This window comes from Mesocricetus auratus, unplaced genomic scaffold (assembly GCF_017639785.1).
Source record: "Mesocricetus auratus isolate SY011 unplaced genomic scaffold, BCM_Maur_2.0 Super-Scaffold_100033, whole genome shotgun sequence".
Taxonomy (NCBI): Eukaryota; Metazoa; Chordata; class Mammalia; order Rodentia; family Cricetidae; genus Mesocricetus; species Mesocricetus auratus.
Genome location: NW_024429213.1, coordinates 15385200 through 15412426, shown reverse-complemented (window position 1 = coordinate 15412426; position 27227 = coordinate 15385200). Strand labels below are relative to the sequence as shown.

At 38.1% G+C, this 27227-nt stretch overlaps 1 pseudogene; it reads right to left on the bottom strand.

The window, feature by feature from the left end:
* Positions 1-1200: 1200 nt before the first annotated feature.
* Positions 1201-3289, bottom strand: LOC110343729 (annotated as a pseudogene).
* Between the last annotated feature and the right edge of the window lie 23938 nt (positions 3290-27227).

The window sequence follows — 27227 nt, the reverse complement described above, 5'->3', positions numbered from 1 at the left end:
GTAACCACCATCTCCAAATCCAAATCCTTAACCCTGCCTCTCCGCCATTTTCCATCTCTGGTCTCTGGACTTGAGGACTGCTAGAGTTTTTTTTTCCTCTGGAGTCCTGCTGCCTGTTGCTGCCCCTGTCCTGGCTGACGCTGAATTTGCAAACTAAATACGCTTATCTGTTAGCTTTGGTTTCTAGCCATAGAAGTAAACACGACCTATAGAAGAGATGGCCACATAGGTTGAGGACAGTATCCTTGGCACTGTTTCAGCACATGTCACACTCAAAGGTGCTGTCCTGAGCTCTCACCAGTACTATCGCTGCCACTGGCTTCCCTGCACTGAAATTCTCAGGGATATAGAGGTTGAGGGATCCTTGCATCCTTGAGTGCCAATAAGTCATCAGCAAAGATTCCGAAGAAAACCCCCTGGAGTGCCAGAAGACCACCTTGACTTCAGCTCTCAAAGTAAAAGAAAAAAAGACGAGGTCTCAAAAACTGGTTTTCTAAGGTCAAGAACCTTCCCACTGTGTCTTTACAGGGCAGAATCAGAGATTGGAGCTCATGAGCATTCCTCACTACAACAACATCTTAGTAACTTGAGCAGGCTGCTGATACTACCAGTGTCTTGCTAGCCTCAGCTCCAAGGCTTTCTCCATAGTAGAGAACTTCTTCTTTTATAACTCTTGTGTATGTGGTGAGAGGGGTGCTAGAGAGTAAATACAGACTCTCATACATGCTAGCTACATACTAGTACTCCACCACCGAGGTATGCATATCTGTAACCCTCAGAGTTTCCTTGATGAAGACACTTTTTTAATTTCTTTATTTCAGTGTGTGTGTGTGTGTGTGTGTGTGTGTGTGTGTGTGTGTGTGTGTGCATGCACGGGCACATATTCATGTGAACTACATATACACCTAGTCCCTCCAGAGGGCAGAAAGTGTTATATCCTCTGGAACTGGAGATATGGATGGCTATCAGCTACTATATAGGTGCTGGGAATGGAACTCCAGGTCCTGTGCAAGAGTACACTAAACAATCTCTCCAGCCTTCTCCTTGTTTCAAAAAAGTGTTTTTAGCTTTTTTTTTAAATTAGGAACTTGCTGAGTATGGTGGTACATGCCTATAATACCAGAACTATGGACATTTAGGGCGTTGTCAACTGAGCTTAAAAATCAACTAAGATTTTTAAACACATTTATTTGGAATTAATTAATTAGGATTGTGCTTTGGTTCATTTCTTCTTATACAAGGTCTCACTATGTGGAACCCACTATATTCTAGCTTGAACATCCTTAATATCTTGAACATATGATCAGGCCTTTTCTTTGATAGTGATAATGAAGAATTTGACTTTAGTAGTATTTCCTTTTTCCTGTCAACAAACTGCTGTCTTCTTTTGAAGAAGAGAACTGGTGTCTGTTTATTTCACTTCTGATATCACCAGAACATCCTAGATACAAGCAACCCCAGAGACATTTTATCAGCAGTAGTAATTCTCCCTCTGATCTTGTTAGCTTCTATTGTCTATTTAATTGAGAAATTTCATCATACTTACTGGTCCCATATGGTTGAAAGTGATGCTTGAAATAGAACACTCTTCTTTTATTTCCTTTGGGAAAAGTGGCCTCTGGTTATTATCTCCAGCAACACTGTCAGAACTTGTAAATATGAGAACACGAGCCAAACTGCAATACTTCCTTAGAATTTCATATAAATTTCAAGAATCTCAATAAAAATGGTTGAGTCAATCTTCAACTGGAATTATTCTCTTATCTGTTGTTGTATCATCTCTGAGAATTTGCAGCTTGTTCTATCTAGTTTGTGGCTCTTAGGAGAAACTCTTTGAAGTCCCACTAGCTGAGATTGGTACAGAAATATATGGAAGTTTGATTAAAAAATTAAATGACTCCTTGAAATCATCTTTTTGACGGTATGGTAAAACTGAATTAACTGATATTAACTGATTCTTGCACTTGAATTTCATGCTCCTTTGACGATATTTTTATAGTGACTGTGTTTTCCCATTGTATGAACCTCTTATTAATAAAATTCTATCCATCCTGATTTGGCTTTCATTTGAAGGCTCTAGCTTTTAACTGGCTTTCTACTTTCTTTTCATGCACAGCAAGTTCATGCTGAGTTTCTAGTTTGTATTATTCACCAGTCCACTGGCAGATGAACATTCCTTTGAATTTTCTAGCCCATAGGTCTGTTCTGAGGAAGATAGCTTTCCTTTTTGGTATAGGTTGAAATCTGCTACTTTTTAATGTAGGAAGCAGATTTCTTCTTCTATAAATTGGATTATTCAAACCTAAAGATGATGTGATAATAGCAGAGATGGCTGTACCCTCCAGAAAAATCACCAAATGATGGATATACCCAGTCTGCTACCTTTCTTTGATCTAAGTAAAGTTTTTTAGACACTGAAAACTTTAATAGTTTTCATTCATAGTATTCAGTCTGGAGTGCATTAAATTTTAATTCATCTCCTTTAATAAGAAGTAAATTGACTCTGTAGATGTGTGTATGTGAGACATCACAGATAGAAGAGACCATGAAGATTATTCCTAGAAGACTTACCATCACCCTACATGCTGTGCAAAGGACACTAAGCTCAGATATTCATCCACAGTAATCATGCAATTAGCAGTTATCTAGATTGAGATCATGTGCCTGGATCCAGGCCAGAGCTCTGCACCCATGTTTTTCTCAATTCAGATGGTTCAGACAGAGTGAAAAGAAACAGGATGGTGTTATAAAGACAGACCTGGCCTCATCTCTTAAGACATTAATAAATAAGGCTATAGCCACTGTAGTCTTACTTTCCAGTAGTTGTATCCCCTCATGTACAGAGAAGAGTGGAGAAAGCCAGACTGTTTTCTGGACAGAAGCAGCAGGATTCAGCCATGAATGTCTCCAAATAGACACTTGTTGATTTTCTGATAGGAAGTTCTGGAATCTTAGGTTGTCAGCTAGACAGAAAAGGTCATTCATTTATAAAAGTAATGACCTGTAATGACAACACTATTGCTGCTATGGCCTGGAGGCAGTTTGGCCAGCCATAGCAGATGGGTCAGTCTTCTTTGATAAATATCCAAGGTCTGATTATAACACACAAAGAAATTATTTTCCCTTTGGAAATATAGAAATTACAACTTTTATTTACGTCCCAAGGCCTGAGTAACTTACTCAATACAGATTTGGAATGCAGAAATGATCTATTCTGAATTAAGGGCTGAGGTTCTTCTGGTCCCTTAAAGAATTCATATAGTGGCCCAACAATGTCCTCATACCCCATAATCTATACTCTATGATGTCTAAAGGCCAAAAAAGTTCTTCATTGCATCTGAGTGTTTGAGGGAAGAAGGGAAGTTATTTCTGGAGTGATTGTCTCCAAAGGGATAGTTCAAGTTCTGTGTAAATGGCCTCCTGTCTTATTAACTGAGTCTTCTTTTGAGAATTGACATACCTTATTATTAAAAAAATTTAAGATCTTAGTAGCATATTTTATGGCACACAAGGGGGTATCTGCACACTGTAGGCATTTTTCTTTCTTCAGAGGTAAGTTCTCCAAGTCAGAAACTACCCAAACATATAGGAACTATCCCTGAATCCTCTAGTTCAAATTATTTACTTCAATTGCTGGTTTCATTTTCATTCAAAACAATGTGGGACTCAAATTCAGAAGCCACTGGGATACAGCAAAAAGCATCTCTGAGGTCAAGGACAGAAAGATACTGAGTTTCAGTGTTGTGAACAATGGCTTGAAAAGTAACCAAGGCTTCTTTTATAGCCCCAAAGTTCTACACACATCTGTATCCCCTATTCTATTTTATGAATACCAATATTAGGGTATTATTTGAGAAGTTACAAGGAACTAGAAACCAATTAGTAAGAAATTTTAAATGACTGGTCTTAGATTAACCCTAGTTTTATCCTTTAGGGAATACTGCTTTTTTGTGAGTGAAACATGTGGATACCTTGTTTCTTATTATATCAGAAATGGCAGTTATTTCCCTTCAAGTGACATCCGTGTTCAAGACACAAAGACTGACTAATAGCAGGTTATGAGGGGTCTGAGATTCACGTGTAAGTCCCCTTGTTCTAGAAGACAGATGACACATCCTTCCAGAAGCAGGTTAGAAAATTATCTGTGCTCTCCTTTCAGTTAGTAGCATATTCAGCATTCATATGAAAGAAGTACAGACAGTGGGTATCTATCCCAGAGGAAACAAAGGAGTGGAGTGAAAGTTGACTTTTGCGTTATTTTAATACACTATAGGAGGCTCATGCCCCCATGAGGACAAAGTTCTATCAGCAACATCTGTGATTACTCTGTGCTCAGACCATATATGGTAATCTGTCTGTTGGGGACTGCTTAAGGCCTTGAACCACTTCATTCAAGAGCCAGAACAAAAGCAGGATTTTGGTTGTGCTCTTTTTTGGCCAAGGGAACAGTTGTACTTCTCACAAGTGGGACATGATGCCTTTGAGGATTTATTGCAGGTTAAACAGTCCTGTTTCTAATGGCCAGGTATTGTACTCTGACAACAGGCATGCAAAGAATGTCAACTGAATATTTCGCGGGGCCCTTGGGCTATATTAGGCTGCCAGGAGTTAGCCCTGTCAATCTTCTTTTTATGTTTTTCATTTGTACAACTTCTTGCTCTTCCTCCTTATCTCTATCATGAAAAAACAAAACAAAGCCTGAATAGCCACTTGAAGGAAATTGTTAATAGAAACTCCTGACTGTATTGTTTATTTTTATGACTGTCCCCCAATACTTGGGCCATTTATGTGATGAACTTATCCTTTAACATTAATTTTTTCTCCTCAAATGTTGGAGATCATAAAGGCATATTTAATTAAGGACTACCTTAGATTTTCAAGAAAGGCTGTCAGTTTTCATTTGGTTTTTTATCTATGATAGCCAGCTTGGTGTTGTTGAGCTTTGACACTATTAGCCCTAGGACCCACAACAAACCAAACTATATGATACCCATTTCCAACTCCATTGCATCATTATATTTTCAGCTGGGGTCTACAATGATGACACCAAGGTCCCCCTGCTGGGCACTTATAGTCACTTATAGCATGCCTCAGTTACCCTATACCTGCTAGTTTTTGTTAAAGTTTACATAATTGTTTTAGTGAAACATAGCCATGTAAGATCAGAGGTGTTGCACAATCTTGCTGTACCAATTACGGTCATCTAAAAAGCTTCCTAAACTCTGTTTTATCTCTCTTAGGTTGTTCAACGTTGGAAGAAGAACCTGAATCACAGTGTGGCTGTGTTCTGCATTTGCCACCTTTTGCAAGAGACAATTTAAATTGTTCTAGGTATCGAACAGGCATCTGAGGTCACTGAGGCATAGAGAGCTGACACTAGTCTACTTATAACAAATTTAAACTTTTTTAATATTAAAGAAAACCTGTACATACAACACTTCACACCATATCTTTTCCCATAAGTAAAATGGTGTTACAGTAGAATGTGTCATGTTTAGGGCACCCCCCCTCCCCGTTACTTAGCTCGTATTACAACCAACCTGTCAAAAATTAAAAACATTAGGCTCTTTTTCACTAGGGCTTTGCAGATGAATTTATTTTAATTCTTTAGGATGCATTCCAAAGGATATTCTGATGGAACTGACATCTGGTTCCCCATTTGAAAGAGAAGACATGTCCCAAGAAGCAGGCATCTCTGAATTCATTCAAAACTACCTAAGAGGAGGTGTTCCTGGTGAGGAACTTTACTTTCCTTAGATTTCGGGGTGCTGAAATTATGCCAGAGGACTTAGTTCAGATTATCTTTTCAAGTCCCTATCTGTGACATGTCATCTCTCTTTCATAGACCATTTAGTGAATTTGTATCCTTTTTATGCAAAAATAAAATGGAAGGTCCTAAAGTTGATGGAATCAGATAGATGGAAATGCCATTGTGTTCACAAAGGAATTCAAAGGGCTTTCTATGCCTTACAGATATGGTGCTGGCCAGGAGTGCATGTGTGTGTGTGTGGGTGTGAGAATAATGATGTTCACATCCAGAGAGGGAGTCCACTTTGTTTCACCTTGCTCCTGAAGAATGTTCATGAGTCAAAGCACCAAGAAACCATGATGAAATTTGGCTGCTCAGGCCTTGCATTATTGCAGGAAAGAGTTCAATTAGTACACAAAAAGCAGCTGTCAATTAGACACAAAATGAAACTGTCATGAAAGGAGGTGTTTTAGTTTGGGTTTCTATTGCTTCGATGAGACACCATGACCTAGGCAACTCTTATAAAGAAAACATTTCATCGGGGTGGCTCGCTTACAGTTTCAGAGGTTTAGTCCATTATTATCGTGGTGGGGAGCATGGTGGTGTGTAGGCAGATGTGGTGCTGGTACTGAGAGTCCTTACATCTTGACTCAGAAGCAACAGGAATTCAATTGAGACACTGGAAGGTATCCTGAGTATATATGACCTCAGAGCCCACCCCCACAGTGACACATGTCCCCCAACAAGACCACACCCACTCCAACAAAGCCATACCTCCTAATAGTGCCACTTCCTATGAGATTATGGGATTATGGGGGCCAATTACTTTCAGCATACCACAGGAGAAACAGTACACTCTTGTGTAAACAACATTGTCATAGTGGCATAAGATAGCTCCTGCACAGACAGTTTAAGCACACACCCATATTTTAAATTTGATAAGCTCAGGCTGAAAAGATGGCTTAATACTTAAAAGTTTTTTGCTGTTCTCCCAAAGGACTCAAGTTCTGCTCCCAAAACCCACATCAGGTGGCTCATAACCATGTGTAACTCCATCTCCAGGGGATCCAATTTCCTCTTCTGGCATCTGAGGGAGCCTGCACACACATGCTATATGTGACACATGCAGATACATAAAAAATAAAATTTAATGTAAATTAAATTAACAGGGCCACAGTATAGCTACAAAATATTACATCCAAACAGACATCTTTACCTAAATAGTCTCAGTGTCACAGAGAAGTTACAAAATGTTACATTCTTCAAGAATCCTGACTTTTAAACCCTTCTTGACCCACTGCGCGTGTCTGGCTATCTACACTATCAAGTTTACATTAAAAAATCAGAGAGCTGTATAAGTACTGCATGCTAACCTATTGTGCCATTGGAGCTCAGGTGGGCATTTATGGTAGTTTGAAAGAAAATGGCCCCTAAAGGGAGTTGCACTATTAGGAGTTATGAACTTGTTGTAAGGAGTGTGTCGCTGTGGAAACAGGCTTCAAGGTCTCTTTTGCTCAAGCTTCATGCAGTAAGACTCACAATCTACTTCCTATTGCTTACATATCAACATGTGCTTCTTCTCCAGCACCATGTCTGCCTGTGCACCACCATGTTTCTCATCATGATGATACTGAACTAAATCTCTTGAAACTGTAAGCCAGCCACAATTAAATGTTTTCCTTTACAAGTGTTGCCATAGTAGTAGTGTCCCTTCACAACAATAGAAACCCTAACTAAGATAGTATTGAACTCACAGTATACCTCCTGTCTCAGCTCCCCGAGTAGTTCATTAACAATCTGTAAACATTTAATGTTTTAGTATATGTGCTGCCGAAGCGAGCATAACATTTAATGTTTTACTAAGTCAGAGATCATGAGAAATCAGATTTCAGAAATGAGGTAGGGAAAAAAATCCCAGACAGAAAAGTGAACTGACCCCTCCCAGAAGACCTGGGCCCATGAAACAGGTGAATGATGACCTATAGAATTAATAGAGCATCTAGAGTAGAAACTTTACACAAGGTATAATAGCCAATGATTCACAGCACAATTGCCATTTCCACTGTCTCTTTAATCCGTTCTTCACATAAGCACAGCTTCCCTATATCAGGAACCAATACAGCCCACCCAACCAGATACAATGGCACATATCTAGCAAATCTGCTTGTGAATTTACAACACTCCAGGTTTTCCAGCTGAGGTCCCATATCAACTAGAAGATCCCAGCTGTACTAAACGCAGAAGCATGGCAAATGTCATTGTTACATGAAAATAAATAATGGAGTAGGTGACACAAATATAGCCTATTTGTTTCTTATTCATGAAATGTATCTTCTAATTAATCATTATTCCATTCTCTATTGCTGAATCTAATTTTTCATCTAATTTTAATCATTCTTATATTTTCATTCTATTTCAAATTTATTTTTCACTTTGTTTTGATTATAGTTCTTTAAATTTAAAGAGAATATTTTATGCTCCATTTTTTCAAGTTATTCCCCTCTTTGCATTCATTTCATTTCCACTTAATTTTGATCATTTCATGTTTTCTTTAGTATTTATTTTACTGTATGCTCTATTCCTGGCCTCATATTATATACATTACATAAACACCATATAACATTATATATCTATATTTTGTCTTTATTATTTTTATTTCTTGAAATTTAAATCATGTTCTTCCTTTTCCCAAACTCCTTTCAGATCCTCTACTCCTCCCTAATGATCTAAATTTAAATTCTTTCTCAAAAAACAAACAAAAGCCTAACACAACAACAAAACCTCCCCAAAGAAAACAAAACAAACTACACCTTACAAAAAGAAACAACCCACCAAAATACAATAAAAATCATACACACTCAGACAGAATAACAACAACTGTGTAGTCCTTTATATGTTGATCAATTTCTCCTGAACATGAGGCCTGTCCTGGAGTGGTTGATATACCGAGTGTCGCTCTATTGGACAAAAACTAATTTTCCTTCTCCTAGCAGGAATAACCAACAGTTCAGCTGTTAACCATTACCCTAATGATAAGATTTTTATTCATTGTTTTTTGAAAAATATAACAAAATAAATATAAGATGTAACAAAAACTATAACATTGAAGTTGGACAAAAAGAACCAACAGAAGGAAAAGAGACCAAGAGAAGGCACAAGAGTAAGGGAACCACTCATGTGTCCACTTAGGAATCCCATAAAAACATATATACACATACAGAGAGAACCTGGTGCAAACCTGTGCAGGCACTGGGCATTTTGCCTCAGTCTCTGTGAGTTCATATGAGCCTTGCTTATGTTGATTTGGAGGGCCTTGTTCTCCTGGTGTCCTGCATTCCTTTTGGCTTTTAAACTCTTTCTGCCTCCACTTCTGTGGGCTCCCTGAGCTCTGAGGGGCAGAATTTGATGGAGATGGCTCATTTAGGACTGAGTGGTTCAAGGTCTGTCCTCTTTGTAATGTCTGACTGTGGGCTACTATATTTGTTCCTATCTGCTGCAGGAGGAATTTTCTCTGATGATAGCTGAACATGCACAGATCTATGGTATAGCAGAATATCATTAGCCTTTGTAATCACTACCTTTTTTCTCATATTTTTAGAGCAGCATTATTTAGTTTTACCCTGGTACACCAGATTGTCAAGTTTCATATTCTTGCTCACAAAGTAGTGTCAAGTCTGGGTCCCATTTCATAGAGTCGGTCTTAAGTAAAATCAGTTATTGGTTGATTGTGCTACCCTTTCCTAACATATCTTTTAGGCAGTACACTATGTAGATAGAGGTTTTATGGCTGTCTTCGTGTTTACATTTCTCCGTTGTGAGCATGCAGAATACATTTCTGTACCAAAGATTCTGGAATGTAAGGGTGAAAGTTCTATGTAGGCACTAGCTCAACATCTCCATATTGAATAAGTTGTGTGAATGTTGTCTTCAACAATTGGGTTCTGCTGTCAGTGTATAGAAAGTAACATATCGTCCTAGCAATGGCCTGGATTTTGGGGGGAATTCTTGTTTGTCCTCTTTGGCCAACAACTCATTTGGATGTAAACTAACCCTGGTACTGGGAGCTTTTCTGGATGACAAAAGATGTCCAGTAGGGACTCTGTGCCTCCCATTATTTGGTGATTTCATTTAGATCACCTTAATATAACTATATATATTTAGGAAGTCTATATTGTTTTAGGATTCCATACTACACCTCAAATGGCCCTTAATTTTAGATGACTCTCTCTATATTCCTCCCTATACAACCCCCTCACATGTCTCCCCACTTAGTCCTCCCATTCCAGACCTCATCCCATCCACCCATAATTATCTATTCTATTTCTCTGTCCTAGTGGGCTCTATTTATTCTCTCTAGTCCTTTACTCTATAATACCCACTGTAGTTTTAGGGATTGTAGCTTGGTTATCATTGAGTTCACAGCAAATATCTACATATAGGCAAATAGGAACCATATTTATATTTCTGAGAGTATGATACATCACTCACAATAACGTTTTCTAGCTCCATCTACTTGCCTGAAAATTTCATGATATCAATATTTTCAGTGGCTGAGTAATACTCTATTGTGTAAATTTACCACATTTTTTCTTTTTAAAAGATTTTTTTAATTTAAATTAGAAACAAGCTTGCTTCACATGTCAATCCCTGCTCCCTCACACTCCCCTCCTTCCCCACCCCCTCCCACCAGGCCCCCAGGCCCCCACCCAATCCCTACTCTGGTTCCCCATGGAGGGTGAGGCCCTCCATGGGGGACTCTCCAGAGTCTGTCATTTCTTTCAGGGCAGGGCCTAGGTCCTCCCACAAGAGTTCCAACAGAGAAAGCATCCCTTATTGTGGGATTGGCACCCAAAGTCCATTTGCATGCCAAGGATAAATACCAATCTACTACCCAATGCCCCATAGATTGCCTATGGCTCCTCACTGACACCCACATTCAGGGGGTCTGGGTCAGTCCCATGCTGGCCTCCCAGTCATCAGTCTGGGGTCCAAGAGCTCTCCCTTGTTCAGGTAAGCTGTTTCTGTGAGTTAAACCAGCCCAGTCTTGATGCCTTTGTTCATCAGTCCTCCCTCTCTGTCACTGGGTTCCAGGAGTTCAGTTCAGTGTTTAGCTGGGGGTATCTGCCTCTGCTTCCATCAGTCACTGGATGAAAATTCTGTTTCCCAGAATCTCTGGTAGTGGGATTGTAGGCTGACACTCCCCTGATTCATCTAAAATCCATATATGAGTGAATACATATGTTGTTTGTCCTTTTGTGACTGGGTTACCTCACTCAGGATGTTTTCATCTAATGCCATCAATTTGCCTGCAAATTTCAAGATTCCATTGTTTATTTTTTTCTGCTGAACAGTACTCCATTGTGTAATGGTACCTCATTTTCTCTATCTACTCTGCAGTTGAGGGGCATCTAGGTTGTTTCCAGGTTCTGGCTATTACAAATAATGCTGCTATGAATATAGTAGAACAGTCATCCTTATTGTATGAATGTGCATCTTTTGGGTATATGCCTAAGAGTGGAATTGCTGGGTCTTGTGATAGACTGATTCTCATTTTCCTGAGGAATCTCCATACTGATTTCCAAAGTGCCTGTACGTGTTGGCACTCCCCTTTCTCCACATCCTCTCCAACATAAACTGTCATTGGTGTTTTTGATTTTAGTCATTCTGACAGGAGTAAGATGGTATCTCAGAGTTGATTTGATGTGCATTTCCTGGATGGCTAGGGATGTTGAGCACTTTCTCAAGTGTCTCTCAGACATTTTAGACTCCTCTATTGAGAATTCTCTATTTAGTCCGGTACCCTAATTTTTAATCGGTGTTTTGGAGACTTGCTTCGTGAATTCTTTGTAAATTTTGGAGATCAGCCATCTGTCAGATGTGGGGTTAGTGAATATCTTTTCCCATTCTGTGGGCTGCGTTTTGTCTTGTTGATTGTGTCCTTTGCCTTACAGAAGCTTCTCTGTTTCAGGAGGATCCCCTTTATTAATTGTCAATCTCAGTGTCTGTGCTACTGGGGTTATATTCAGGAAGCAGTCTCCTGTACCAAGTCATTCAAGGGTACCTCCCACTTTATCTTCTAACAGGTTCAGTGTGGCTGTATTTATGTTAAGGTATTTGATCCATTTGGACTTAAGTTTTGTGCATGGTGATAGACATGGAACTATCTGCAGTCTTCTACATGCCAGCATCCAGTTATGCCAGCACCATTTGTTGAAGATGCTTTCTTTTTTCCATTATATAATTTTAGCTTCTTTGTTATAGACCAGGTGTTCATATGTGTATGGGTTAATATCGGGTGTTCAATTCGATTCCATCGGTCTACCTGTCTATTTTTGTGCTGATACCAAGCTGTTTTCAGGACTATAGCTCTATAATAGAGCTTGAAGTCAAGGATGCTGATGTCTTTGGACTTTGCTTTGTGGAACAGAATTGTTTTGGCTATCCTTAGTCTTTTGTTTTTCCATATAAAGTTGACAATTGTTCTTTCAAGGTCTGTGAAGAATTGTGCTGGGATTTTAATGGGGATTTCATTGAATCTGTAGATTGCTTTTGGCAAGATTGCCATTTTTACTATGTTGATCCTACCTATCCAAGAGCATGGGAGATCTTTCCATTTTCTGGTGTCTTTTTTCATTTCTTCTGTTATTCATCCATTCTTCTAAGTTTTTTTTTCCAATTTCTGGCTTTTATGAAGAGAGCAGCAATGAACATGGTTGGAAAATCCTTTGCCTATATCCCCAAATTGATATACCTGTGTAACACAAAAATAAAAGACCCAGACACTGATATTGGGGCTCAAGCTTCAAGCTGGAGTTCAGAAAATCAAAGCAGCTGGCCACTAACTCTTACCTCTAGCTTACACTGGAAGGGCTGATCCTATCTCCACTAGCTCTCACCAAGCCTCAGACAGCTGCCTTTCCTCAGTGTGACTGGAGAACCAATCCTTCCTATCCTCAATGTGGTTGGAGATTTCTGAGACCCTGTTCCTATCTTAAATACCTGTAATTAGTCCTGAGATTAAAGGCATGTGATCCCAAATACTAAGATAATTTTTGTGTGAGCACTATCTATTTAGGACTGGTTCAATTTCGTGTAACACAGTGTGGCCTTGAACTAACAGAGATCCATCTACCTCTTAATCCTGAGTCCTGGGATTAAGGGTGTGTGCCTGACTTCTATGGCTTGTGGCTGACTTTGCCTTCTGAATCCTCAGGCAAGCTTCAGTAAAGCATAAAATAATATATCACCACATAGCTGGATCTGGTTTTATGTTGATGGTTTTGATCCATTTGAATTGAGTTTTATGTAATGTTATAAGTATGGACCTATTTGAATTTTTGTACATGCAGGTATATAGTTTGACAAGCAAAATTTGTTGAAGATGCTTTTTTATCCATAGGTATTTCTGGCCTTTTTATAAAAAATCATATGTCCATAGGTATGTGGATTTATATCTTGGTCTTCATTTCAATTTCATTAATCAGTGGGTCTGTTTTGTGCCAATACCAAGATATTTTCATTACTACAGCTTTATAGTACTACTTGAAATCAGGGATGGTGACATCTCCAGAAGTTCTTTTTACTCTTTAGGATTGTTTTAGCTATCCTGGGTTTTTTGGTATTTCCATATTAAGCTGAAAATTGTCCTTTCTATATCTGTGAAGAATTGTGTTTGAGTTTTATTGGGGATTGAAATAATATGTGGATGGCTTTTGATAAGATGATCATCCTTATTATACTAATCCTACTGGTTCATGAGCATGGGAAATACTTCCATTTTCTGATAGCTTCATCAATTTCTTTCTTCAAAGACTTGAAGTTTTTATCATACAAGTCTTTCACTTGCTTTTTTAGTGTTATCCCAAGATATTTTATATTATTTAAGGGTTTTGTGAAAAGTGTTGTTTCCTGATTTCTTTCCCAGTCCATTTGTCATTTGCATAAAGGAGGGCTACTTATTTGTGAATAAATTTTATATCCAGCTACTTCGCTGAAAGTGTTTATGAGATGTAGGAGTTTCTAATAGGATTTTTGGGATTAATTATATAAATTATATCATCTGTGAATAGTGATACTTTGACTTCTTTTCCAAATTGTATCCCCTTCATCTCCTTTAGTTGTCTTATTGTTCTAGTTAGAACTTCAGTCCTATATTGGAGAGAGTGGACAACCTTGCCCCCAATTTTAGTGAAAATGTTTTGAATTTCTCTCCATTTAGTTTGATGTTGGCTGTTGGCTTGCAGTGAATTGGCTTTATTATGTGTAGGTATGTCTCTTGTATTCCTAATCCCACCAGAACTTTAATCATGGAGGTGTGCTAGATTTTGTTAAAGATCTTTTCTGCATCTAGTGAGATGATCATGTGGGTTTTTTTCTTTCAGTTTGTTTATATAGTGGATTACATTTATTGATTTACATATATTGAACCATCTCTGCAACTCTGTAGTGAATCCTACTTGATCATGTGGATGATCTTTTTGATATTGAATTTTTTGTGAGTATTTTATTGAGTATTTTTTCATCTATGTTCATAAGGGAAGTTGGTCTGTAATTCTCTTTCCTTGTTGTGTGCTTATATGACTTGGGTATCAGGGTAACTGAAGCCTAATAAAAGGAATCTGTCAATGTTCTCTCTGTTTCTATTTTGTAGAATAATTTAGGAATAATGACACTAATTCTTTGAAATTCTGGCAAAATTCTATATGAAAACAAGCTTCCCGTGGGTATTTATGGTTGGGAGACCTTTAATGACTGCTTCTATTTTACTAGGAGCTATAGGTCTCTTTAAGTTGATGATATGAGGTAGTGTATGATGAGAGGCCACAGTATAAGGTCTGCTACATACATGGGGATGAGATGGGGGGATTAATTTAGAGGAGCAGAGGGAGAGATGAAGATCTGCAATTAGTCTACCTGTTTCCTTGCCCAGTGTGGCCTGTGGTTTTCTAGGGTATGCTTGAAGGAGTTCTGGGGTAGGAAAAAAGAAATGAATCTGGGAAAGGAGTTTAGGATGGGAAGAACTGTGGGATCTACTAGCGATGAGGTTGTGGGGAGACTGGGGGATTGAACTTGGAGGAGTTGAGGGAGAGGTAAAGACCTGCACATAGCCCACCTATTTCTCAAGATATCCAGATATTCTATTATCCTTTCCTTCTTATTTGCCAATTGTATTCTACTCAATTTTTCATTCCATATTCTGTTCAAGTACATATTTATTCTCTATTTCATTCCTCTTTCCACAGTCTCCATTTTATACTACTCTGCATTGAATTTCAAATTCTATTTGCTTCTCTATAATATTCATCACTCCAAATATAATTTTACTCAGTTTTCTATTATAATTCAGTATTGGTGTCCCTCCTTGGGTTCAATAAACACTGTATCCCACTCTGTCAAAATTATTAAGACAATGATTTCTAGGACAACAGTTTTTTCATTAATTTTTTTCTTATTATTTGATAATGTTTCCACTGAATTTTGTCTTTTCACACACAAGCCCATTATCCTTTTTCTTCTTCCTATCTCTCACATTGAAATTCTTCTTCTGAAGAAGTCCTCTCCTAGTTTGATGTTGTGGACTTTTGATTTTGTTTCATTTCATAGTTAACTCATTGAGTTGTTTTCATGTGTGTGAATTGGGGATTATTTACTAGAATATTGACAATTTATCAGTAGATATACTATTAAAGAAAATGTCACCTTCTATTCCAGTATCCAATGAAAGCCCTGCTGCTCAACATGGTGCCAGTATCTGTGAATTAACAATCTATCCTACAGGGAAGCCACAGTCTCCATAAAAGTCTTAGATGTTTGAAGCCGAAGACTGATAGTCAAGCTAAGGTGAGGAAACTCTATTACACTGACTTGTCTAATTCATACCTAGCACAGATCCAGATACCCAAACAAAATTTTCCTAGGAAACATCTTTGTTATGAACAAGTTGCACAATGACAATATCTGTTTGCTGTGGTCCCTGCACCTCATTAGTAGTCATCACCTCAACTACTATTTCCCCCAAAGTCTCAGTCTAGCAGCAGCCACAGTCTTCAGTTTTCCACAGAGTCACACCATAGACTCCTTCAGTGCTGTGAATATATATGAGGTCTTTATCTCCCCAAACCCACCCTAAAAGTCCCCGTTCCTTGCGACATTGTACCCAGGGCTCAAACTGCTTTTCAGCAGTGCCATGACTTGGTGCCATGTCCTCTTTTATGCAGCCTAGACCTCATGTTACCCAGTTAAGGATAACCACCAGGTTATTCAAAGTCCTTATCTCAATAATATATAGTTTTAATAGCACTGTGCTGTGACATTAATTAATCTTTGATTGCATCTGTAAAATATTGCTTTGCCACATATTTAGGTTCAATCTCAGATCAATGGATAAGAATTACACATACAGATGCAGTTAGAGATCATCATTTAATTCTGGTTGTCAAACAATCCAATTATATATGCAATGGAACTACATAAAATGTTTCATAAAGACATTAAAGAAACATTCACAGCATTATTGTAGCTATTGGTCACCTTCTGGAAACCATTTGATTATCTATCAATGATAGAATGAATAAATATTATTCATAGAAACACACAAACATCCCCACATGGAGCAATATCAGTTGGTTTCAAAATCAGGTTACTAAATGGATTTCTACTCAACACATTTTATTTTTCTGGGATTATTATTTTTTGAGACAGTCCTGGCTGTCCTGGTACTCACTTTGTAGACCAGTCTGGCCTCAAACTCACAGAGATGCTCTTGTCTCTGCTTCCCAAGTGGTGACATTAAAGGCGTGTACCACCACACCTGGCTCAAGAATGATTTTTCTATAATGTTTAAAAACAAGCAACATAAACCCACAGTGATCTATGTCAGAAAAATGGCTAACTTCAAGGAGGAAATGGCAGTTGGAAGAACACAAGGTGGAGGTGCCAGTCACATTCTAATTTAAATTGTGGTCACCGTGTAGGTACATGAATGCTTTTGTAAGCTTGGAAGTTTATGTTCCTATTGTAAAGCAGCTTTCCTTTCAGATTTGTGCACTGTTTCCTTTGCATTTTCTTTCAGTAAAATAAATTTCAAGTAGAAAAATCATATAAAACACTAGTTGACAGGCTAGAAATACTCTTCAGACTCAATCATTTACTACAAATTGCTAATGGCAAGTTGTGTAAAACCAATTACTTTTCCTACATCACTTGCCTGAAATCAATGAAGCAAATTGATCTGAGACTGTGACCACATCACGATGTTTCTGCTTGACAGGAACATTTTACATTTTCATGTAGGAGGAATGCATCATTACATTCAGCATCCTTATTCCCGGACCATACTTCTGTTTCTCCGTAAGGTATAGTGCATCAATTCCAAGATATTTGGTCATTAGGATCTCAGAGATAGGCTGTGGAGAGCTGAAACGACTACACAAATAGTAAGGAAAAAGAATGGAGACTACAAGTATCATGTTTCCTAAGGGTGTTTTAAAGCACAAATCTAATTAATCTTAATCAATAAAAACCTGGGAGTCAGATATTGGGGTAAAAACCTGGAAGATCAGAGAGCAGGGAACAACCACCAGTTGCTTCCCATCTGTCTTCTTCCAACATCCAAATGGCCGAGATCCTGTCTCTGCCTGCCTTATCACTTCCTCTTCTCCAAGTGCTGGGATTAAAGGCTTGAGCCTCCCAAATGTTGGAATTAAAGTCACAGGCCACCACCGCGGGGCCTCTATGGATAACTAATGACTACCTCTACCCTCTGATCTCCAGGCCAGCTTTATTCTTCAGAACACAAAATATGGCAAAACAGTGTTTGACCCCATTATTTCTGTATATGGTACTGACACTTCCCCCTTTGACTTTCTGATACCATGACTAATCAAAATATTAAATCTTCCATGATAACACAACATCCATGCATGAAACAAATAGTGACACAGATTTCTTATATATTGCAGAGACTGCTCATACTTTCAAATGCCTACTTTGTTGTACGTGAATGAATTTTTGAAACAGTGCTTATGCACACGCAAGACTGTGCCTGTATTTTTTTGATCATGCATGTAATCTATCATCTAGATTTCTGTGTCAGAGCTCAGACAACTTTATTTAATAAATATGAGTAACTCATACCTTTCTCCCAAGCTTCAAGGACACTGAAATAAGGTTCAGAAAATTGTAACCTCTGAAAAGCTTGCCAGTTTCTATCACTTCTGATTGTTCTCTGACAATTTGTTTCCCATGTCTAGATTAAAATGTAACATTTTCTGAAACTGCTGTGACTGTTCAAAAATACCCATTCCAGGATAGGTGGAGATTATGTGAAAGAATTTTTATATCAGACAGACTAAGGGCCCTCATAAACTCATAGGGAGTGGCACTATTGGAGGGTGTGGCCTTGTTGAAGAAGTGTGATACTGGGGGTGGGCTTTGGAGTTTCAGAAGCCCAAGCCAGGTCCTGTGTCTCTTTATTGTGGTTGCCTTCAGGTCCAGATGCAGAACTCTTAGCTCCTTCTCCAGCACCACATCTGCCTGCACGCTGCCATGCTTCCTGCCATGATGACAATGGACTAAACCTCTGAAGTGTAAGCCAGCCCCAGTTAAATGATTTCTTTTAGAAGAATTGCTGTGGTTGTGGTGTCTCTTCACAACAATAGAAGATTGGCCAAGACTATCTCTTATTTTATATAAGGTTTAGTTTCTTCATGGATAAGAATGAAATGCAGTCCCCTTTCTTTCTGTGCCTCTCTCTCTCTCCCAAAGACTCAGCATCAGACAATGATCACATCAGCATTCAAAGCAAGTGATGTGATAGATAACATATACCTATTAATTAATAGTTATAATCATTATCAATAGGTAAGAAATAATAACTGAGTAATTACTCATTTGGAAGCTTTTCTATAATCTTAAATTTATAAACAGAACTTCTATATATTATAGATGTGAAATTCCTGGACTATTATGATCTTTTCACCTATTATTTAAAGAGACAAAATTCAATGAAAATGGAAGTTACTGCATCCTGGAACCGTCTTCTGTTCCATTTCCACACTCCCTCCTAGATCTCAGAGATCATCAGTACATTCACTTTTTATTTCTTTGTGTACTGAGCATGAGCCAAGCAACCCACAGGAGTTGACTGATTAAGGTACATCACAAACATGGCCACAAATGAGAATTCTCATTTATCTTTAATATTCTCAGAGACAAGAAATCTTCAGTTGTTTCCTTACAAACAATAAAACGCTGTATTTTTGGACATGGCAGCAAATGGAGGTTACAGGCATAATAGAACGCTGGAATCTTGAATAGGTATGATATCCAGAATGTCACAGTTGAGGTATTCCTGCTTAAACACAGGTTTAAGCCAGTCAACAGAAAGTCTTTATTCGCTAGCCAGTGATACACTGGGTGTTCAGGATCCCAGTGTAGCACTGAGCCTTTTTCAGGGTGAGCTTTTAAGCACAAAAGCCATGTTCTGGTTTGACATATTTCAGTTAACAAAAACAGTTAGCCGGAAGCAAATCTAAGGGAATCTAAAAAGCAAGGTTAGTACATTTTGAGACTTTCCCACAATTATATGGATTTTGATGGACTGGGTCTTTGTTTTCATCTTGGCTGGTGGCACTGTGTACATGCCCAGTTTTACAGCCTGAATGACACTTCCATCATGAAATCAGTTGTGCTAAAGTCTGGGAGACCAGGAAGATCTGGGGCCCTGTTACAGTTTCTATCCTGGAGCAGAGGCCTCTGCACTTCTCACTGATAGGAAGACTGAGGTGGTGGATAAGATGAATGGCGTAAGACTCAGTTTAGACAGACTGCCACAAGAGTGAGAAAGCCCTGTGGTTTTCAGGATGTGAGGTCATGCTAATGCTCAATATCTGATTAGTCACATGGGATAGCCTCTCCTCCAGACATCTTGGTTTTTCTGACCAATAGGAAAGTATGCTTGGTGTCAAATGCCCTCACTACCTTCTCCTGAATATTTGCTTCATTTTGCAAGCATTTTGTCAAGTGGAGAATGGATATTCTGCCTACTTCAGTCCCTTCAAGTTGCCCTGCCTCATTTAAGGAAGAAACAGTCTAGAGAAGTCACACCTTAAGGAAATAATATGAGAACACTGTAGCCAGGGAAAGGAAATAGAGCATGAGCTGAAGATAACATCACCAGAGAAACACCTTTGAAGATCACAACCCAGGCTACAGTCCCTCCTACAGCCAGAGACTCAGTCACGTGTTTCTTAGTTGTTGCTGCCTTCCCTTACATCAAGCCCAGGCAAAGAAAATTGCAGCTGACTGCAGCCTGAAATAGTCCAAAATGAGAAATTACTTTTCAGAACCTTTGGGAAGGGCATACTCAGGAGAGGGAGACCGATACAAGAATTCCAGTGGAATTAGAAGCCTCTAGCTTACTGGTACAGCAGCTGTCAAACACAGCCTCCCTCTTCATAACTTTTGCATGAAAGTTCACAACAGTCAATCAAATCTCATTTCTCAAAGGAAAGCACCTCTTTTAATACAAAAAATTGCCTGCCACAAATCACATACAAATCAAGAATGGGGAATTAAAATATCATGTTTTCTCTTCTATGAGGGAACTTCATTTGATTATGGGTGGGGGTCATGTGGGGGCGTGGGGGGCGTGCATGAGTGTGTGACTGTGTGCCAAGCGATAAAAGCAGAAGAGGGCCTATTTGAGGGAAAAGGAGGAACACATGAGAGAGCAGAGGAGTGGTGAGCTTGATATTGGGAGAAATTATGAGTAAGACATTGTGAAGGCTATTTTGGTTGTCATTTTGACTATATCAGGAATTAATTAAAAACCAAAAGTGGCTGGACACACCTGTGAGAGGTTTTTGCTTAATTAGATCATTTGAAGTGGGAAGATCCACTTCCAATCCAGGTCTTTGAGCTAGGAAGACACACCTTTAATCCAGATCTTTTAAACTGAGAAAAGTCACCTCTAATCTGGGCCACACCTTCTGGTGGAAGCCTATATAAGGACATGGAAGAAGGAAGTTTTTATTCTTTGCCTGTATACCCTCACCTTGCTAGGAAGTCCCTTCCTTCCCTGGCATTAGAGCCTACTTCTTCAGGATTACAGCATATATTGAAGAGCACCTAAGACTTCCAGCCTCATGGACTGAGCAACTACATGATTCTTGGACTTTCCAATCATAGCCAGCCATTGTAGGGTTAGGTGGACAACAGCCTGTAAGTCATTCTAATAAATCCCCTTTCTCTCTCTCTCTCTAAAGATCCATTCTATAAATTCTGTTACTCCAGCAAACTCTAATACATATTTATTGATATATATGTACTTAAACATCATAATTATATCCATTATATTGTGCACGAACCAAAAACTTTATAAAGGCAGACATGGGATTACACACCTTTAATGCCAACAGTTGGGAGGCAATGCCAGGTGCATCTCTGTAAGTTCAAGGCCTCCTTGGTCTAGATACTGAGTTTTAGCAAACCAGGTTTACATAGTGAAATCCTGTCACAAAAGGAAAAAAACAAATACAGATGGAGAATGAGGAGTAGAAGCAGGTAGTAAATGAATTTCTGATATGACATAGATGTTAGAACAGTAAAAGAGGGAATTTAAATGAATAACAATTAATATACTAAGATATGTCATGTAAAAGTAGACATCATGCAAGACCAGAGGGTAATGCTTGGAAAGACATGAGAAATTCTGAAATAGTTAAAATACTAGAAATCAAATGCAGTGTGAGAAATGACATATATCTGTGAGAGGGTCATTAGTGGAATTACATGGATAGGATTGGTATATTTAAAATGGTGTTTCATCAAGAGAAATATCTCAGACTAAATACTTTTAGAAAAAAGTTGGGAGAGGGGATGAAAGTGAATACTTCAGCATGTGAGAACTGCAACACACTGAGCTGGGGATGTCGGTCAGTGATGGATCTCTTTGTAGCATGGGAGAAACCCTGTGTTCCATGTCTAGAACCACACACACACACACACACACACACACACACACACACACACACACAGAGAGAGAGAGAGAGAGAGAGAGAGAGAGAGAGAGAGAGAGAGAGAGAGAGCCCTTTTGACATATTGGTCTAAATATGAGAAAGAGAAAATATAAAAGAGTAATATACTGCCAAGAAATACATGTCACAACTTGCAAATACAAATCACGACTTCAATCATATTCAAACTGTAGAAATCAACAGATAATGGGGAAATCTTTAATGAGTATTTCAGAACTTCAAGTATACTCACTGATAGAGTAAGACGGGACAGAATTATAGCAGATTTCTCATAGCAAGTCATGCGGAAGAACAGAGGAATGAATGATCTTAAGTATTCATTAAGAAAAAGACAGACTTTCTAGAAATTCTATATAGTCATTAAGATTCATTGAGAAATTAAAAAAAACTTTCTCAGAGAAATAAAAGTAAAGTCAATTAATCCATAGGAAAAATTCCCAAAAGAATTGGTTTTAAAAATCACAAGGAAAATAATCATGCTAAAACTGCTGATTTTGATATATAATTCCTATGGAAACCGATTGTTTTAGAAGTAAATTTTAAAAGCTAAAATAAAAATAACAGTAATAAACAAAAATCTCTTTTTAACAACTTAGACTTTTTCATAAAGAAAAAGCAAGAATCAGTGAAGGTACAAATGGAATTAAATGCCATTGTTTTAGTTTTTAGACTTGTGTGTTGCAAAATGTGACTAAGCAGAACAATGCGTGATTGCAGTTATATGACTGAGTAAAAAGACTATGAGGGACATAGGGCGTAGTTGGGAACACTTTGTTTTTAGATACAAGCACTAAATATTATTTAGTATTTGATTCTGCTCTTAGGTTTGGGAGACCAGAGAAATAGTTTAAAAGCAATATAATGACTATAATGAATGCTGGTAGTGATCACATGAGGGCAATTAAATCCAAAACAGCCCAAAATAAGAGGGGCACAATGAAACAATAACAATAAAAATAAATGGAATGAACAGAAAAATTCGATAATAAATAAGATTCATATAGAGTCAGTTATACAACATTCATTTTAAATGGTGATTGTTGTCAACTCATTTACAGACATGGATACTCACAGTGACTTACAAAAGCTACCTATAATTTTTATGCAGGATGTTCATATTCACACCAAATTCAAAGACTCAAAAGTTTTACACTCTTGATACCAATCCCCCAAAATGATACAGTATCTATGTTCATTTCAAGTGACCGAAACATCAGCGCAAGGAAAATGACCAAAGAAAATCATTGCACAGAAACTACGAGATCAATCTACCAAGTGGCTATGACCTCATATGTTTGTCCCTATGGACAAGTGTTGAAACAAATAAGGCGAAAATCTAGAATTTATTATGACAGTGTTCACAGTGGTAGTGGAAGATTTCAACATTCTTCTGCTAGTAATTTGTAAATCAAGGAAGCAAATGACCAGAAAAGTGACAGATTATCTGAAGGGCATCACCACTCATCTTAATCTGCTTGATATTTACAGAATTCACCACGCCAAACCTCAGTAAAACTGACTTCTCTCAAGGTAGCAAGGACTGTTTACAATCAGAACTCATCCTTGGACACAGGACTCACCTAAACAACAAAACAGAAGCTATATTAGTCACTGCTGTATTGCTGTGACAAAATATGACCAAGGAAAATTATAAAAGAAATCATTTAATTGGATTTATGGTTTCAGAGAGTTATAGGCCATCATGGTGGAGCAAAGACAAGGTGGAAGTTAACAGCTAAAAGCTCACATACATCTTGATCTATAACTAGGAAGAAGAGAAAGAGAGACAGAAAGAGACACACAGAGAGAATATGATGTCAGACTTTTGAAACCTCAAGGCCCACCAGTGACACACCTCCTACAATTAGGCCATACCTCCTAATCCTTTCCAAACACCTCTAGAAACTGGAAATCAAGTATTCAAACACATGGCCTATGGGGGCTATTTTCATTCAACAATCACAGAAGCCATGGAAAAAATACTTCAAATCAAGATGTTAAGACATTATTAAGGACATCAGGGATATGAGAGTAGAATGTATAGTGTTTCAAAATAAACTGATCTCTCTCTCTCTCTCTCTCTCTCTCTCTCACACACACACACACACACACACGGGGGGGGGTGGTAGTTTTTATTAAATGGGATGAGGAACCTGAATCTAAATAACATCAGACTCGATAAAGACAGAGATAGAGAAAAAAGGTATTGTATTCTACTGGTAGAATCTGTTGCCACTGTGGAGGCGAGTGTCAAATTGACACCTTCACACACACACACACACACACAGAGAGAGAGAGAGAGAGAGAGAGAGAGAAGTGAATAAATGGGGTGATAGGTGGGGAGTGGCAGATTCTCACCAGTGGTGTGAGGAATGGATAATAAAGTGACAAAGGCAAAGCTTCTTCACGTCACAAAGATGGGCTAGATGGGCTTGAATGCATCTGAAGCTTGTTAATGATACTCATGTTAACTTATATTAAAATTTGCACAATGTGTGCATTTGGGTTAATACATTGGATTCCTTGTTCTTTCTAGTCAGATGGAATAGCAAAAGCTGTGCCAAGTAAGAACAAACACATATATTGGACAGTGCTTGATTGCTACTGCCACCATTTTGTTGTTGTTAAAGGAGACAGAGCTGTGCTAAAGGCTGTATTGTCTGAAGCAGAAGGGAAAGTGGTAAAGGATTAGATTTCAACCTAAAATAAGTATCTATCATGCCTCACCATACTTTAAATAGTTGAAGGAAACCACAGATAAATGCAAAACATTTTGAAAGAATTGGGGTAGAGATGGCTTAGCAGGTAAAAGTGCTTGCCACGAAAGCCTGATAACCTGAGTTTTACTCATGTGAAAAATGATATGGGGTAATGGGGTAATGAGCATCTTCAATCACAGTTCTCCTGCCACAAGAAGGGAAGCAAAAACACAATAGTCAGGAAGGTCATGGGTCAGCTAGCCTAGAGTACACAGTCTGTCAACAGAAACAATAAGAGAGATCCTGCTTTGGAAATAAGGTGGAAACAAACAACTCAGTTCTAAAAATGTGTCCTCTGACATCCACATGCCCCCCCATTTAAAAATAATTTATGCACATTCTTTCACTTGAGAAAAGAATTTGTAACTATCTTCCACAGCAGTTACCTCTGGTCCATTCCTTAAAGACTACATTCAAGTGTTAACAGGCCTGGCAGCAATGAAGCTACTCTAAAGAGACATTGTGTCTCTCAGTCTGACTATCACACCATTGAAACAATGCACAAAAACAAATGAGAATTTCCCCAGGAATCTCATGCTGGGAGAAGGGAGGAATTTGTCTCCCAGTTTAAAAATCGTGTTAGATGACCTTACAGGATGAAACAGAAGTTCAGACAGTGGTGGCCCAGTGCTGGGCAGGACTCAGACTGACTAGATGTACATACCCCTAGCCATATATTTCACTTTGATTTTACTTTTAGACCTGGAAGATGAACCTGAGGGGGTTTTGTCACTCTTCCCAATGTGGGACTTTAAATAAATAGGTTATCTGTTTTCTACTTTTAATTTGGCTCTTTTAATTAGCTTATGGAGCACAGGTGGTTGGACCTAACTTAGGGTACCAGTTATGACTCCCTCCCTTAAGTATGATAGCAGGAGGAAAACAGTATTTAAATGGACAAAGAAAGAAGTTTCATGTGGGCAAACCTGACAAATGCTACTTCAGTTATAGAATCAAGGTCAACATTAACAGTCAAAATCTATGTTGATTTACACACTCTTTCAGATGACATATAAATGCCTTTTTATATTTATGTTGTTTCTCTTACAGTCAAATCACTATAGCCACAGAAAATATAAAAAATAATAGCAGCAGAGAATATTCTGTAGAATGTCTCACCACTAACTTTCCATACTATCTCCTGCATATATATGTATACATATATCTGTGTATATATACGCACATATATATGTGTATTCTGAAATGTTCATAGCAAAGACAAATTGAAGTGACATGAAGACTATGTGTAGCATGGAAATCTGGACAAGAAAGGGAGCCTGGATGAACTGTTTCTTCTGTCCTTGCCATCTATCAACACAGAAGACTTGGAGACCCAGCACCAGCACATAAACTAAGCAGACAGCTCTGGAGAGATTGCACATGTTGCTCTTGCAGAATACCTGGGTTTAGTTCCCAGCACCCACATGGTAACTCACAACCATCTGTAACTCTAGTTCCAGGGCATCAGATGCCGCCTTCTGACTTCAGAGGGTAACAGGCACACATGTGGTAAACATACACACATGCAAAAAACACTCACATAAAATAAAGTTATTTAAAAATAAACCAAGCAAACAAAATAGCACAGCAAAAGCTCTGAAAATTATATTTTCTAAAAGTGGAGGCCAGGATCTTCATGCTATACTTAAACAAGGCAAGTGGCTTCTAAATTAAACCATTAACTAGGAGCAGAGACTCCTAACGTGATAACTAAAATGTTTGCTATAAATCAATGAGAAGGAAAATTACAGTTCAAAGAAGATGAGACAATCAAATTGTGTCAAGAAAGATATGAATCAGATTTTGCAATTATCTGACAAACATTTGAGAGCAACCATCACTAACATGTTTCATTTAGCAATTACAAGCAATCTGGAACCAGACAACATGAGAAATCTCAGCAATAAAATATATTTTATTTAAAAAAGAAATTAACAAATAGAAAAATATCAATAATAAAGTTTGAAAGATTGCAATATGGGCCCAAGAATAGAACTAAGATGACAGAGCAATGTTGAGGGCTGATCAATAGCATTTAAACCCAGTGTGAACAAGAGAGAATAGAGATTGAATAATGAAGAGTGCTGAAAAGTGGACATCAGTAGACTGTGATAAGTCACTTAGGTATATTGTAAATCCTAGAGAAATCACTGATAAATTTTACAAAACTAAGCACTCATAGTAAAAAATGAAAACTCAGAAGTTTTCAAGTCAACTGTAGAAAGACAGAAAAGAACCAAAGAACACTAGTAAGTTTGTTGGATTAAATACTACCAAAACAATAATTAAAGCAATGTAAGTGAGCAATATAACTAACTTAAAAGGCAGATATCGTAAAGCTCAACAAAATATATCCCATATTTATAGCATAAAATAAAAACAATAGGAAAAAATCACATCATGAACATTAATGTAAAGTTTGTATTACATTTTATATGGTCATGTGCTTCTGTCATATTTTATTGACTTTGTGTGTAAGTATTTTGGGGGAGCTATAGCTGTGGTGCTCATGTGTATGGATATGAAAAGACAACTTGTGAAATTCTGATCTCTCCTTCCATGGTGGGTTCTAGGACTGGAACTCAGGTAGTCAGGTTTTCACAGCAAATGCCTTCACTGGCTGAGCCATCTTCTTGGCCCTTATTGCATTTTTATTTAATTTCTTTTGCATATGTGCATGGG